The sequence below is a fragment of the Aptenodytes forsteri genome, unplaced genomic scaffold (genome assembly GCF_000699145.1).
Source record: "Aptenodytes forsteri isolate BGI_AS27 unplaced genomic scaffold, ASM69914v1 Scaffold564, whole genome shotgun sequence".
NCBI classification, from domain to species: Eukaryota; Metazoa; Chordata; class Aves; order Sphenisciformes; family Spheniscidae; genus Aptenodytes; species Aptenodytes forsteri.
In genome coordinates this window covers 126,740-141,388 of record NW_008795408.1, presented here as the reverse complement: position 1 = coordinate 141,388, position 14,649 = coordinate 126,740, and positions in this window count along the sequence as shown.

The window sequence follows — 14,649 nt, the reverse complement described above, 5'->3', positions numbered from 1 at the left end:
GACTCATAAGTTTTTGCCTCCCTGTAGCAAGGTGCAAGCTTTCACTCATTAACCCCTGCACGACCAGTGACTCCTCATCGCCTTCTGTAAATGGTGGGAAAAAGGACAGAAAAGAAAGAGGAAAAGGTGAAGGAAAACACACAGAGGTGCCTTTAGTAACTGCAGGGTTCAGGGGAGGCCTTGGCTGTTCCTGGTTGCCTGCTTGGGTTTGTTTCTGCCTCTGAGCATAAAGCAGTAAATAAGGTGAGAGGTTCACATATTCACTTTGAATTTTCTTCACCTGAATTAATCCCTGCTGTGTATACAGAGACAGTTCCTATCACTCTGCATTAAAAAACCCCTCATTCTCATCTCCTTTTTTCAAAGCATTCCCTTTAGTTTAGAGGGGCTCATACTGGGCTCCCAAATTCAGGGACATCGTCTGGAAACAGGATCCTTCACTCTCTGCACCTCGGTTTGCCTCCCGCAGGGGACACCAGCAGGGCTCCACGGGTTGCTTGCTAATGTGTGTAGAGTGCTTGGAGAGGTTAATGATTTTCAAGCAACGAGTATTAGTTATGCACATTGTTTCAGCATTGCCTATTATCTTAGCATATTTATTTAATAAATATATCTATATCCTCTACTTCAGAGGCAAAGCTCTGCCCTGTTTGTCACCTGCAGCCTCAGCGATGCTTTCGTTCACCCTCCTGCCGGGTGCTTCACCTGCTCTCCTTATTTATGCAGACTTTCCCCCTGACTAACACGCATGCCTTCACACCCCAGGTTTGTACATGCAAATTGGGGATGAGGTGTGTGGAGAGCAGCTGTGTGCATGCAGTGCAGGCACCCCGGGCAGGTTTCCCGCACCTCCTTGGCACACCGCACTCAGCCAGGAACTCTGGGGCCAAAAGCACGATCCCGCCACCCCACCAAACCCCTCGGTGATGCTAATCACTGCCAGTGTTCCCATGCTTTTTGGAATGTATTTAGCTTTGAAGAAAAATATAAACGCCATTTCCATCTGTTGCTTTGTGCAGCATAAGGGAAGGAGGTTGTTGGCCACTTCTCTAGGAGGGCTGCTCGCCCTGTGGCTATTGCCAAGCTCCCTGACAGTCTCCGGCGGTCTCTTGGCTTGGCTCCTGCACAGCCTTACCCCAGGAGCTATGGGAGCTTTGCTGAAGTTAATTCCCACAGACTTGTGACAACCGTACTGAAGTACACCTTTAGCTACCTGAGTTTTCCTTGCTGAACCTGAAATATGTGGAGGTTCAGGCTGCCCCGAGTTTGAAAGCCCATCATTCACCCTCTTATCACAACTCATGGAGCCAATGGGCTGTTTCCTCTGGAATAATAAATATACCTTGAAACGGAGGTTAAAATAGGGCCAGAGAGCACTGGGAGCACCAGGGCAGGCAGTGACATGTTCGTGTTGCTCCTTCTCTCTCTGTGTCAGCGGCAGCCCTTCCTGCTCGAGTGCTGCCCCAGGCCTCGGATGGGGATGTGGGGACAGAAGTTTTTGACCTCTCCTGGGTGAGGGGAGCACAAGGTGACAGCAGGGCAGAAGCCATGGTGAGAAGGTCTTCCCTGACCCGGTAAGGAAACCAAAGAGATGGGTTGCAGCTAAGTAACATCGTTGCACAAAGCTTTGCCTTAAGCATTTTGCTCTCCCTGTCCTAATTGGATGGGGGTGACCAGCAGATGCAAAGCCTAACTGAGGAGGGAATCTTCCCCATTCCCAAAACTGCTCGTAATTTGGGTTCTTACATTCCTAAGTACCATTGGAAAATGTTTGTGAATAAGATGCCTAAGTGACAAGTGACAATTCACATGTACTGGAGCACCAGCTTTTCACACAGCTGTGGGTTTTCTAAAACTTGGAGAAATTGAGTGACTTCACATCTCTGCTGCTCTGTCAAAAGTGATTGTGATGTTCAAAAATGGCTGCGGGGAGAGAGGGGTGCTGGTAGACAGACAGACAGACAAACTTTCCATGCGTGACCACAGAAGGAAGTAACAGCCTGCAACAGGCAGGTGAAAATACTGGGTGAGCGATGGTGAATTCTGCCTTTGTGTGTGCACTTCCTTCCGTGCAGCTCTTTAATATACCAAATAGATGCAAAAAAAAAAAAATCTGAGCTCGAACTTCTCCACGATCCAGGCATGAGCACTTCAGACTGGTTAGTCATAAGAAATAGCAGGAAAGTTGGGGAGATGTTGGAAGGTTTTTTAGTGTAGCATGATTGTATCCAGGACTTCAGCAAGGTCATGTCGTAGATAAATAGATATTTTCCCCCGTCATGGCTGGCTTTGGCTTTCATTGCATTTGTGAGAGCAGAACAGCGGGTCTGAGCCTCCTGCCCGGGTGTAACTCCATTGACACAAGTTGTGAGACTCGCACGAGTGAGAGCAGAGTTCGACCTCTGGCTTTGAAGTATCCTTGTCCCAACAGACTTATCACTGGGGCCACACGAAGGCCTTGAAAGAAAGGAAGCAGTTCTGTTTTGCAGCCCTTTCTTCCCGCAAGTTTGTTTGCAGTTGTCCTTTTATTATTATTTTAGCTCCAGTGATTACACATGTGGGGCCCTTTGTGCTTTGGGGTCTTTTTGCTTTGTCGGAATCTCAGGGCTGTTAATGAAAAGGTTATTTAAAAATAAAAATCACTTGTTAAGTGGGTTTAGCTCATTGTGGACCTCGTATCAGGTTTACTTGGCAAGTCGTAATTAGTCATTGCATAAGGACTGGCGAGTGGGAGGCAAAGGGTTAAGAGCAAACGCTTGAGAAAGGAAAGATATGTATCATTAAATAAAAATGTGACCACCCATGATTACAAGTGTTGTAGTCCTCCTTTTAACAAGCACACACCGTACTTTCATTAACCCGGGCCTGCTTGAATAGCAGCCTGTCTGGCTGAGCGGGCAGTGATTTTGTAAAAGCTGTCCCTAATGACAAAGACAGGCCACCTACCCTGAACTTTTCTCTATGACTTTATTCTTCAGCAGTGCTCAAGTGTAAATAAACTTGTTTACTCCCATCAGGATGGTAATGATAATGAAGCCTTATTTGTTTCGCCACAATGACAAAGTAATTTGTGCGTAGCCCAAGCGGAGAAAGGCGGGGGTGAGAGCGCAGTTCTGCTTTATGGTTTCTCCATAGGCAAAGTTGCTGCAGTCAGTGTTTTCCTCTGCTCTTCATTGTGTGTGATGGGTCAGTGAGGGAGAACCTCGCATCCCGAAGCTCCGCAGCAGAGCACGGGCTGGAAAGGGAACGGCAAAGAAAACAGAGTAATAATAAGCCGTGAGTGAAGTGAGGAATCAGACAAGCCTATCTGGGAGGGAGAGAGTGACTAAGTGAGAGGGAAGGGGAGTTATCTGGTCAGACTTGTGAGTCACTATAGAAAATGTACAGAGCAGCACAACCTGATGTTTGGTTAGGTTTTTTCCATTCACTGGTATCTCTGAAGCATTAATGAATCACAGCAGCAGCAGCAGCAGCGAGAGGATGTACAGAAGGGGAAAGGGGAACCTGGAACAGGACGGGCAGAGGGTGCAGCCCGGTGTGTGCTGCAGAGGAGAGGGCCAAGAGCAGCAAGGGGAGAGGCTGGAAGGGGACAGGGCATCTCCAGGGAAGAGGAGGATGAAGTAAGGGTGTACTCGTGGATTGCTCAAGCTGACCTAAGACTGCTGTGACAGAAAGGGCTCCTCCTGGCTGCACTCACCCTGCTTGTGTCCCATTGCCTCTTCCTTGCCCGGGGTTTGGGCAACCTTGCAGGCGAGGACCTGACCGAGATGGGAATTGATCCCTTCATTTTTTGGTATGGTTAGTTTTCAGCTGATCACACTGAGCTGGAGAAAGCGTGTATGGAAAAAGATTTGTTTTAAATGTTAAAACAAACAATTTAAAACTGGCTCTTGTAATTGTTGCTGGAACTAAAAGCAGAGATGGGGCAATGTGGTCCCCAGCTTACTGTACCCATAACAAAGCAGGCAGTGCAGATTTAGTTCGTGTTTATTATTTGTAACTTCCTGAAAAAACATGATTAAATAAAAAGAAAAGAAAAGAAGAACGTAATTTAAAAAAAAAACACCACCACCACACCCCGGAAAAAAAACAGAATTGAAGGAGGGAAGGAAAAAGCCAGCCCAAACAAAATACCCATTGGCAGGCTCCTCAGGAAACCTAGTCAGCAGCTGCAGACTCCTCTTCCAGAGTTGGGGAGACCAATGCATCTGGAAGATGGAGAGGATTTTGCAGGGGACCCACCCTATGGGGTCTCCCACACAGGGGAGCAGATAGAGGAGTGAGGAATGGGGAAACTGGAGCCCAATCCATAGATGCAGAAGTACCCAGATCTGTGCAGTGATTCCCAAGTACAAATGGGTTTAGCAGGAGTTTAGGTGGGGCTGGAGAGCAGCAGATATATGAAAGGTGCTGAGACACTTGGTAGGGAATAGAAATGTAAACCCCCTTAGGCCGTAGCATGTTACATTCCTGAATTACAGACAATTATGTGGTATTACTCTGCCACAGCATCGGGGTGCAATCTGCTCCAAGCTATACCCCAGAGCTCTGCATTCACACCACTGAAGTCAGGAGCAGAAGCTGGCCTCCTAATTGCAACTGGATTAAGTGGATATACACCTCTGAAGCAGCTGGATATTTTAATAGCAGTAAATAGTGTCTTCTGACAGCTTTTGGGGGGTGACCCTCCCATCCAAGGCAGCAGTGGATCCCCAGTTCCCCCTGCTGTGCAGAGTGCTGTGAGCTCTCACCCAGTCTGTCCTGCTGGCTGCTGTCTAGATATGCACCAGAGCACATGAACCGTGCGGTGCCATTTCTTCTTATGAATTCCCTCCATTTTGCCCGTGTAAATCAGGCTATTGAGCTTTCCAGAATGTATTCCCTGTCTGACTGCAGTCACAGAAATTTCGCTCAGACTTCCCATCGGTGTCGAGGTGGCTTTCTGCAGCGTGGACATGCTGGCAGAAGAGCTCTCCAGGAGGCCATCATTACAAGAAGACCTCGCTCCCTTGTTCTGGCTTCCACCAAGCACGGTGAACACTCACAGCTGTGAGTCCAGGGCAAAACAGAAACGGTTAATCTGAGGTAAAAACACTTTGCTCCTCTGTAGCACCTTCTTCAAGGATCTCAAAGTGCTTTTCAAACATTAATGAATTAAAGCTTTGCAGCCCTCCTGACGGAAGTGAAAAGGAAGGCGAAACACAGCATAGCAATGCTACACAAGCTCAAAAACTCTCCAAATTGTTTCCATGGGGACTGAAACGCAGCCCTCTCCGCTAACAGCAGCGGGGATCAGCCCACCCCTCCAAAATGCCAAGGGAGCGGGAGCACAGCACCTGCCTGGTGGGAGATGGAAACCGGGGAGGGCACGAGGAAGTCTGGCTGGGAAAAGACCTTTCTGCTGAGGAACGTATTTGTATAACTCTCTCTTTCTGATCAAAGATGTCTAAAAACCAAATCACTGAATCCTCCTGAGTAAGCACCTGATTCGACTCCTTGAGAAATGATGGTTTGCATGAAGCTTCTTAATTTGTAACAACAAAAAAGTCCAGGCAAGGCTGAGGAGTTGTGCATGCAGCTTAGCTTTAAAACCTTCCTTGTGCTGCACAACACACAGCTTTGCTCTAGCACCAAGCCACCCAGCATCCCTAATGACCTTGTTTTCTCAACACATCCCAGACAGCACAACACAACGCCCTTCCCCACACCACCTCTGCTCTTGCTCAGAAATAACAACAGTGCCACCTGCGAAACCTCTGGCATCACCTCACACGCTTCTTCAAGGACTTTCACCCCACGCCTGTCTCGTTTTGACATTGTCTAGTGAGGAAAACCTGACAGGAACCCTAGCACAGGGAAATACAGGAACCAAATTCCCTGCACAAGCCACCTTTGCTGCATGACTAAGGATGCAGATGCCCTCAGGCTGTAGGAGCAACTGCATCTACGCCCAAAAATCACAATATCTTCGTGCCTCTTCCCTTTCCAGCAGTCTGTCCAGAGCCAACTGCTCTGCTTGCCTTCACGTCCGCTGTGGGCAGGACTGAGTTTCTGGGTTTCCAGTTCTGCACCCTTCGACCGCAGCACTGCAGCCTTCACCTGCAAAGCTGAGGCTGGTCTCCGGGAAAGAGGTGTCTTGAGAGCTCTGGTGTTGTAAAAGATCCCAGAGCAGAAACTGGGTGGTCATAATTTTGGCTCTTAATGTAACGGTGCACCAGTGTTGCTTCAGAGGCACTGACAAAGTTGAGGTAAGGGCCAGCTGACTTTTCTCTCTGTGACAGACTTAATATGGGAGAAAATGGTTCCAGGGTAAAAACTGAAGTTTGGACTTGGACTCTGAAACCTGAAAAGGCAAAATAATTGCATGTATTAATTCCTCTGAATGACAAGAATTCATCACTGTGATGTGGCTAAATGTTAGTTCCCAATTCAGATTTGTTTCATCCAGTGAATTGGAATAATAATTAAAATGGTAGATCCATCCTGCTTCATAGGCTTTCCAGTGCCAAACCAGAGCTAAACCTGACGAGCACCAGTAGGTAAATGAAAAGGCCAGATAGATTATTAGAAATGAGTGTAACACACATAATAAGCACTGAGATCAATAAAAATAGCACAGTACAATTTAATAGTGGGGGTCTATTATAAATTATTGAGATATTTGTATTTTGGAATTGATTGCCACAATAACTGTCTTGTAGATGTTCCTGTTGTAAACTTTCAAGGCCTTGAGCGGGACAAATGGTTCAGATTATCGTTTATAAAAATTACTCCTTTCAAGGCTTTTTAAGCTTGTGATTAAATATTGTCCTAAATGAGGATGTAAGGTTAACGGTCAGTATTGCTGGAATAACATATTAAACTTAGTGGTAGATCCATCCTGCTTCATAGGCTTTCCAGTGCCAAACCAGAGCTAAACCTGACGAGCACCAGTAGGTAAATGAAAAGGCCAGATAGATTATTAGAAATGAGTGTAACACACATAATAAGCACTGAGATCAATAAAAATAGCACAGTACAATTTAATAGTGGGGGTCTATTATAAATTATTGAGATATTTGTATTTTGGAATTGATTGCCACAATAACTGTCTTGTAGATGTTCCTGTTGTAAACTTTCAAGGCCTTGAGCGGGACAAATGGTTCAGATTATCGTTTATAAAAATTACTCCTTTCAAGGCTTTTTAAGCTTGTGATTAAATATTGTCCTAAATGAGGATGTAAGGTTAACGGTCAGTATTGCTGGAATAACATATTAAACTCGCCTCCCTTAGCTGACTGTCAAAATAGGTAAGGGCATGGGAGGAGGAACGTTAAGATTTGTGCTGCAAATCTGATTGCTTGAACTTTATGCAAGTCTGAGATAAAACTGGGGTATATCTGAGATGGTCCATCCCACCACTGCTTTTTGGAAAGCTGACAATAATTGCATGGCTTGGAAAATGCATTTCTTTGTGCATGAAGAAACTTAAAACATGTCTTCTATGTGAAAACAGTCAATGCGTTCCCAGTCAGAACAATACAAAGGGCTGAATGGGGTGCGGAGAATTTTGGGGAGAAGACATTGCATCAACACATGGGCTGAAAACTTCCATTTTGAAGGCTTAACCCAAGCTACCAAAGCTAAGAGGAGACAAGAGACCAGCCTGGCGCCTGCAAGCTGCCCTTACTGGGCTCTCCTTGCCCTGTGCCACCGCTCCAGGTGAGGTAGGACCACCAATGTGGGAGGTACCACCCTACCCCAAGAGCACGAAGGCTTTTAATCTTAAATAACAATTTCAGCTGATGCTAAGCCATGGCCAAAAGATTGTGGTGACACAGGAAAGCAAGATGATAAGGCTAATGTCAGAGGTGATGTATCTGTGTGAGCTGATCTACCACTTCTCCCCACGTTTGCCTGTACAGACGCCCAGCTGAGAGACGAGAAGAGCGCTGTTGCTGAGGCATCTCTGAATATTTTGGGCCTGATTAAATTCCAAGTGCAAACGCTCTCAGCAGTTTCCTTGCAAACAACCTGCTGTTAAAAAATGTGATCAACAGCCTCTCAGGTGTGTTTTCCAGAACCTAAAATAGCACAGCTGCAGTGCTGCCCTTCACGAAATCCCAAACAGGGGCAGCCAGAACACGGGTGGGAAGACAGGAGGAGGTTAGAGGCCAAAAAAGTGTAGAAGGCTAAAAAGGGGTGAGAGGCTGAAAAAGGTCTGAAATAGGGGTGCCAGGCTGAAAACAGGGTTGCAGGCAGAAAAAAAGGGTGGCAGACTGAAAACAGGATTGGAGGCCAAAAAGGATGGGAGGTTCAAAAAGGGGTGGGAGGCCAGAAAGGGATGGGAGAGGGGTGGCCAGCCGAAAAAGGGGGTGGCAGGCCAAAAAGGGGGTGGGAATTTAGGTGGAGTTGGGAGGCAAAAAAGGGGTTGGAGGTGGTGGTGGGTGGGAGGCCGAATAGTGGAGTGGGAGGCCAGAAAAGTAGGGTGGGAAGCCGGGAGGCTGAAAAGGGAGGGGGGACAAAAAATAGTCGGAGACCTGGAGGGGGGGGGGCTGCAAAAGATTGGAGGCCAGGAGGGATCGGGGTCTCAAAGAGGGTGAACAGGAGGCCCAAAAAGTGGGGCAGGACGGGAGCTGGTGGGACACCGAAATAAGTGGGAGGCCAGTAGAGGGTGGGAGGTTGAAGAAGAGTGGGAGACCAAAAAGGAGTGGGAGGCTGGGAGGCCAAGGTGGTGTGGGAGTGGGCAGAGGTGTCCTCCGAGAAGGCTCTGAGTGCTGTCTTTTCCTGATGTCTCCTGTGTTGTGGCAAGGAATGTCTGTCATCTGTGCTAAAACTAGGGGATATAAATTGGAAAAAAGAAAAAATCCAAGTCATGTAAGAATGAATCTCAACACCCACCTCCAGCATCTGAAACCAATGAAGGACAACTTCGCATTAAATCACGACCCAGCAATAACCATGTGGCTGCTCAGCCCCAGTCACGGCAAGCAAAAACACAGAGGGGCTCGACAGGAGAGGTACCTCTGATGGCATTTATGAGCCTTTCAACAATCGGGAGGAAAAATCTCCCGGTAAAAAGCTAAATGAAACCCTCTAGCAACACCCTGCGATAACCACATGAAAGCCTAATTCCTGTGTGGTGGCCTTTTGTCGGGGACCCACCAGTGGAGCGTGAAATGTTGCGTGCTGCAGAGAAGCAGCCCAGGTTGCGCCCTCGTTCCTCCCTAGGCTGCTCCTGGAGAACACAGGGTATTTAAGCAGATGTAACAAAGCTGTTTATTTCCTAAAGTGTTCTTTTACGCTTGGGAACTGAGACTATAGCCTCAGCATCAAAGATAACTTCATAATAGCCTTTTAGTGGAAATAACCCTTATCGCTAAGCTGAGATGTAAAATAAGAGCAGTAGGTATTACTCATAATGCACTAGAAAAGCTGATTCCATACAAGGGCTTTTTTTAAACTTCTGAAAGCAGCAAATTCAGGTTAGAAATCATGGAGAAAATCTTGGACCCATTGAAGTCAGCGTGAGCAATTTTCTTACCTGTGTTACGAAGAACAGTTTAGCTTATGAAAGCCCAGCAGATTTTTTGATCTAATTTATTTTTCATCATTTATTCTATTTGATTACTTTCTGTACGTTTCAGTTGGACAGTGCAAGCAGATTGGTGTCTTTTCTGCTCCGAGTTAATTTAACCATACCACTCCTATGCCCAAGAACGGTGAAGACAACTACATGTTCTTTCAATTTCTAAAATAACAACCAAAAAACCAAAAAAAAACCCAAAACAAAGTGCAGCAAAACCAAATGGCACTTATCCCTAGCCCCAAACTAGTGATATTAATTCTCTATGTCCTCCTTGTTTCTTTCCTAAGTGACCAAAACTGGGGGTGTTAAATTTTCTCGTGTTGTTCCTTCAAGCAGGGAAATGCTGACATTCAGCAGGAAACCACTCTCTATTTCAAGTAAGTCACAAACTGTATCCTGGATATTTGGTTAAGCACTTATTTACACTCCTGGGTATTGAAGGGTATTAGGGAATTAAATATTACAGAATTAAAACAGAATAACATAAGCTGTGACGCTTGTTCTTGGACATACTTCTGTACATGTTTTCCTCCAGACTATCAAAAAACAGGTACAAAACAGAATCACAGGCCCAATGATAGATCAGATTTTGAATCTTCCAAGACATTTCCACAGAGCAATTCTACAAGCTGTGTAGCACACCTCAGCACAGCCCTACGCAAGTGTAACGTGAACTCCCTGGTTATTGCACCGCGAAGCACATCTCTGCCTGCCGTCCTCTCACCATCACTGTAAGAGTTGCGCCTGCTAAGATCCGAATTCAGGCTGCAGGGAGTTATGGTCGTCCTCCGTGACACGGATCTGATAGTCATCTTTATTGTTTGCCCTGAACTGTTGTGCTACATATTAAGAGCAGCTGTGACGTCCTGAAAGGGGCCTGGGACGTGAAGACCATGTCAGGATCACTTAATCTGCCTCACAGAAAGGTTTTAAATTTTAATTAATTAATATCTGGACGGAGTTCTTTAGCCTTTTGGGCAGCATGCCCCACAGAAACCATCTTAGAACAGTCAAGAGTCACCTGCCCAAGCAGCCTACAGCTCTCAAAGAACTTCAAAAGTTTGTGGGAATGCTACACGCTTGCTAAAATACTTTTATTCCCTCCAAAGCTTCATAGCTCCATCCTATGCTGTCCAGAGAAAAGAAGTGTAAATACTGTGGACAGAGTTAGTTATTGCAACACCACCACCATTTTAGCCTTGTGGTATTACCCATCTTTGTTCCTTCCCTCTTTCTTTACATTCAAGTACAAGAGCATAGGCATTGTATTAGAAAAAATTAGATTCTGTTTTAATTTAGTTAGCACAGGAATGAATCCAGAAGACATGCAATGCGATCAGTTACATAGCGGATACATTACATAGTAGATACCTCACGTGTCCAACCAAGTGTGCCATATGATACTCGTTTTTGAAGCAGCTAAGTAATATATTTTTATCATTTTTGCATTACACTGCAACTAGACTCTCATGTTAAGAAAACAAGGAAATATTAAAAATCTGTGTGGTTTGGTTGGAGAGTATTTGCAACCTCAGACAAGTGAGCAAAACTTACGTAAAGGCCCAGGCATAGAGTTCTTCTGAGCAAAACACACCATCTAGAGGTGGACACCGCTTCTGCAAGTGCTCTTAAAAACTGCAGAGAGAAGCGATTAAACCGCTCACAGAAAAGAAGATAACTCACCTCGAGAGAGGCAACAAAAATACCTTAATTGGAACCTTTGCATTCTTTGAGATAAATATTTCTGAGGGAATTTCTAAAAAAGGCACTTCTGTACCAAGTCAAATAAGGCTCCCGTTTTCAAAGGCCTTTCGAAAAGAAAACCAGGTTACTGCTCATGCTTCTAACATCCAAAGGTCGCAGAAGGAAGGTGCTTACTCTCGGGGGCTGTGGCATATATAGACAGCACAGATGCCTCTGCAGATAGGCTCTTGCTTTCAGGTTATATATCTACAAAGATTTATCCAAAGGGGTGCAAATATGACAGGATGGCATATAGGAAATGGATCTTCCTAGGTACCTCTTGCAGAAGAAATCCATAAACTGTGAAACTCCTGCTGAAGTCAGTGAGGACAGTGGAGACACTGCAGGGACTGTGGGAGCGGCAAAGCATCCCCCCTGGTCTGGAAGCAGAGAGAGGATCCTCAGTTCCAGCCTGTGGAGAGACATTCCCTCCCCTGGTGACATTTTAGCCAGTTTTTGAGGGTTTCCAAGCTTTGTAGAGACCAGCAAAGGGGATGCAGACAGCTGAAGTCCGGCTTTCCCCAGTATTGGGGAAGTAGCTGATATTCATTAACATAGTAAATGGCTGGCGTTTGCTTTATGCCTATTATAAATGCAGGGTAGCCGTGAAAGCCAAAAGGTGAAGATGGGAAATACTGCACTTCACACTCCTTCCCCACCCACCATGGGGGAATATTCCTACATTGATCTAATTGCAGGAACTGTCTGTAAACAAACGTGTTTTGAAACTCCCATATAAATAGGAATCACAACATCTTGCACCATTTTAATAAACTATGTTTTCTTTGTGTCAATCTGTCTCAAGAATGTCGGAATCAGAACATTTCCCCAGTGACAGCTTCATCCTTTAAACTCCGCAGATGAGAGAGCATGGAGAACAATCTGTGCTGAAGCAGGATTAAGAGTTACCAGGGTGACACTTTGTAGTTTGTAGGATGCTGACAGTGAGCCTCTCAAAAGCACAAGACCTTCACTGGAGCTGAAGGGACCACAGAGACGCAATTTGCCTCTGCTATCACTGAAGTAGCAATGAAGATTGTAAATTCCCCCCGGCCTCCCCCTCCCCAGATCTTTGCTACTATTGCCTGTGCGTTACAGCTGACTTCCTAGGGGCAGGATGTGGCCCCTGGGACCAGGGATTTACCTTGGGAAGAGGGGTGCTCCACGCCATTGCTTGTCTCGGTTGTGCCGAAGGTCTGCTGCTTTGCTTTCTCTTCTGTCAGGCTCTCCTGCAGCCATCTTCGATGTCAGTGACAGCACAAAGTTGTGGCTCCACCACACTTCTTCTCACAGAGAAAGAGAAATAACTGTGGCAGCAAAAGCCTCTGGGTGTTTTTCATTTGCCCATCATTGGTAGGGCGCATCAGGTTTCTTTCCCTTTTTCTGCAGGTGCAAATTAATTCATTAAAGTCTTCAGGGAGAAGGACTCCAACGACTCATTTGCATTTCAGGTCTCCACGTAACTGCATTGGTCAGGAGATTCTCAATGGCCGAGTGTTGGAACCCAGTTAACAAAACTTCAAGATCTGTTTCAGAAATGGCTTGCCCAAACTTTGCCCATTTCAGGCATTCCCTATCCTAGACCACAAATTCCTTGCCCATTTGCAGGTCCGGGCCCAGGAATTAACTACAGGCTGTTTAGCAGACATCAGCATATACAACTTTGATGGAGAAGTAGATCCCCCAGCCTGGAAAGCTAGCCAACGTCTAGAGAGAGGTTCATGGGGGTTTTCCAAGAGAGAGAAAAGCAGAGGTTCAGTATCTACTGTGTTTTCAACAATAAAATCATAAAAATTTATAAATATAGCTGCAGCAAAAAATTAATCAAATTGTCAGTAAGAAAAGACAAGCAACTGCTAGCTTGACATTTGGCAGGACGCTCACAGTGAACCCCAGAAAGCTGGTTTAAACCAGCCGCCCTGCTCCCGCCAGTGCAGCAGCGTTGCCCCGTGCAGTACGGTAGTTGTCAGTGCGCTCTTTACTTGGGGTTTTTAGGATAACAGTGACATCAGAGGTAGAAAAAGCCTCGTAAACCACAGGAACTTACCTCTTCCCAGAAGCATAGTGGTTTCCCTCATAAAAGAACAGCAGGTGTTAGAGTGTCACCGAGGGACTTGATTTTGACCACAAAGCCAAGAAAAAGCAAGTGTCTTTCGTAAACCTCAGCTTCTCAGTGACCTCTGACGGAGCAAATCTGCCAAGGCTAAATTGGCTGACTTTTAGGCCAAAGCCAATGATTTATCTGTGTTGGTTGGGCTCAAATCCTGGAGGCTTTATTGAGATTAGAAGGAAACTTATTCAGCAGAGAGCAAAGCAGCAGCCAAGATTTGGCCTTTCTGACAGCAGGGAGATGTGGTGCTGAGGTGGAAGGCTTCGGGCAGGGTGTGACAGAGCAGAGAAGAGGGTGCTGTGCCCAGAGCAGATCGGTGTGGTAGAGCTGTGCCCCGATCCCAGCTTTGCAGGGCTTGTGCCAAATGCCAGTCCTTTCCCTGTGTGGAGTTTGGTTAGGAGCAGTCGTGAGGAGTAAATGCAAAGGTGGGAGCTGTGAAGAGCTGGCTGCCTTACACGAAGCAGCAAATCTCTGCAAAACTCCTAGTGCTGCAGCACTGGGTGAAATTTAAATGTGTGCATGTGTCTGAGGGAGAGAGAGAGAGAAAGAATGCTTGGGGAGATGAAAAAGGTTGAAATGAGTCACTCTTTGTCTTTTTGTCTAATTTGGTAGATAATACTGGGTGTGATGCTTCACTGCCTCCTTCCTGAGCAGCTTGTGCAGAGCCAGTTCCAGAGCAGTCAATGAGAGGACTTCTCTGGATCCAGCCCTTATATGGTGCAAAATAAGACAGAGGAGAATCGGGCACAGGGACGCGCCAGCTGCAGGCGCTTCTGCTGTGCGTTAAGCCCGGGAGGTGGGATGCTTTTCTGTCCTGCAAAGATTTTATGACTTGTGACACAAGCTCAGAATTGGAGGCATTTGAGTGGCTTCCTCAACTGAAAAGTGGCGTTCTAAAATGGCACTTGACACTTTATATTAACTTAAGCCCAGCCACGGTACAGTAACAGCAGCCGAGGGATCACAAACCGAATAAATACCTCCTGGGGAACGCAGTTCCCACGGCGCAATGCTGCAACAGCAGGCTGAGCCTTAGCCGGTACGGCCCCACACCGCGGGAGCGGAGGACAGGGATGTCGCAGAAGGGGTTTCACGAGAGCGGTGCTGGGCGCTCCCCAAGCGGGGCTTTGCTCCCCAAGCGGGGCTTTGCTCCCCAAGCGGGGCTTTGCTCCCCAAGCGGGGCTTTGCTCCCCAAGCGGGGCTTTGCTCCCCAGGCGGGGCTTTGCTC